At 37.7% G+C, this 2,059-nt stretch overlaps 1 pseudogene; it reads right to left on the bottom strand.

Annotated features, from left to right (window-relative positions):
• Positions 1-234: 234 nt before the first annotated feature.
• Positions 235-1,614, bottom strand: LOC131837260 (cyclin-dependent kinase 1-like; annotated as a pseudogene).
• Between the last annotated feature and the right edge of the window lie 445 nt (positions 1,615-2,059).

Below are 2,059 nucleotides of genomic sequence, written 5' to 3'. Positions count from 1 at the left end.
TATTATAGTAACAAATACTTGTTACAGTTAGATCTACACTCATACACAGGATTACTATATTTAAATTGATATAGAACAATATTTACATTTTAAAGTTACACTTTTGAAATTAGATGATGAAGAGCAGCTTAAGTTTCACAACACAAAAAAGAGCACATAAGACAAAAATAGAGGTGGAGCAAAAATATAACTATCTGTTCTTGAGACAGCATGTGGAGACTTTTTGTCAGAAAGCTACGTCTTCTCAATCTGATTGTCCAAATCATTAAAATATGGATAATTCAGTATCATTTTTCCAGAAACTTGTTTGGTGGGATTAACCTGCCAATGTGCTGACATTTTTGAAAGCAAATCCAAGCCATTTTCAACCAAGTTTATGATATGGGATGCTAGACTTCCTGGTTTCCACTTGGGAAGTGTGCTCTTAACAGTTTTATAAAGATTCCACTTCTGGCCACACTTCATTACTGGGGGTGCCCAAAGCTCTGAAAATCCGAAGGAGTTGATCAATTTCTGAATCTCCATGGAAAAGTGACTTATTAGTTGCTAATTCTGCAAATAAAGTATCTGCACTTCAAATGTCAACAGGACTTGTGAGCTGACCCCAGCAATACCTCTGTGCCAGTGTTATTACTTCATGGACAATATATGCTCCTAGGTATTCCAGAAACACTGGCAAGGTCAAAACCAGCCAACTTAGTTATCCCTTTGTTGTCGATAGATTTTGAGGTTTTAAGTCTCTGTGAAGAGCTCGTTCAGAGTGACAAAACAACATCCCTTGTACGATTTGGCCCAAATTAGTCTTAATATGTGAAGAATCCATGAACTGACTAGGAGGGAAAGAATCCAAGTATTTCTCAAGAACCAAGGAATTCAGAGATGTGATACAAGCTGGAATCCTGTATAAGCACATCTTGAAGACTGACTATATTTAGATGACAAAGTTCTTTTAATAGAGAAATTTCCTGAATTGTGGAACTAAGAAACTCTTCATCTTTACTTTCTTGTCTGATTTTGTTCATGGCTACCACTTGACCTATAGTTTTACGTCTACCCTTGTACCAGACTCCATAGATATTTTCTCCAATTTTTTCAATTTTGGTGTTATATTTTATAGTTATCCAATAGGTGTGGTGAATCCTGGCTTATTATTCTGTGATGGTAGTCTTGGGCAAGTTGGGGTCATAGTGGAGGCAGTTGTGGCAGCTTCCTTGTCTGTGTCTTTCTTTCTTAAACTTTGGAGAGCCTGAGAATTTTTATTATGAATCATTTTCTAATATTCCTTCTGAGTCTGTTGAGATAAGCATTTGTTTTTTTAAAAAATTTTGTTAAATATGCTAAATTTCATTGATTGATTTTTTAAAAATACTTTAAATATTTATTTATTTATTTGAAAGAGAGAGAGTGGGAGCAGGGGGAAGGGTAGAGGGAGAGAGAACATGCAGGCTCCATACGGAGTGGGAAGCCTGATGGATGCAGGGCCTGATCCATGACCTTGAGATCATGACCGGAACCAAAATCAAGAGTTGGATGCTCAATTGACTGAGCTATCCAAGTGCCCTCAGTGATTGAGATTTGAACCTTGTGTTCCTGAGATAAACCCCACTTGGTCATCATACCTGAATTATTCTTAAAAATATTTGATGAATACTTTTTACTTTTTTATTATTTGAGGCATATCTGCATTTTGTGCATCTTCAAGAGACCAGGAGACTCTATTCCCCATTGGCTGCTGTTGAGTTACAGTAGTCCCTTGGTGCCTGAATGTGGGCGGACAAGTATGTTTTGTAACCCTCTCAGATCCTTGGGGGAAGCGTCCAGACCAAGACATAAGGGAATCTTGGACTGTTGGTAATATCCTGCCCACGTGAGTCAATTTATTTCTTCAAATCAAGTATTTGTTCAGCTTTAATTTGGATCAGCTGAAAACTGGGATAGTAAGGAGAGGAATGGAGAGGGAGGACTGCAGGTGGAAACCTCAATGTAGGGAGAACATTTAGATCCTGGCTACCCTACAATGACAAATATTCACAATTCAAAGCATGGCTCCTAGGGTCTA

Source organism: Mustela lutreola, chromosome 7 (assembly GCF_030435805.1).
Source record: "Mustela lutreola isolate mMusLut2 chromosome 7, mMusLut2.pri, whole genome shotgun sequence".
NCBI classification, from domain to species: Eukaryota; Metazoa; Chordata; class Mammalia; order Carnivora; family Mustelidae; genus Mustela; species Mustela lutreola.
Note: the sequence above shows the minus strand (reverse complement) of the source record. Positions and strands in the feature narration are given on the sequence as shown.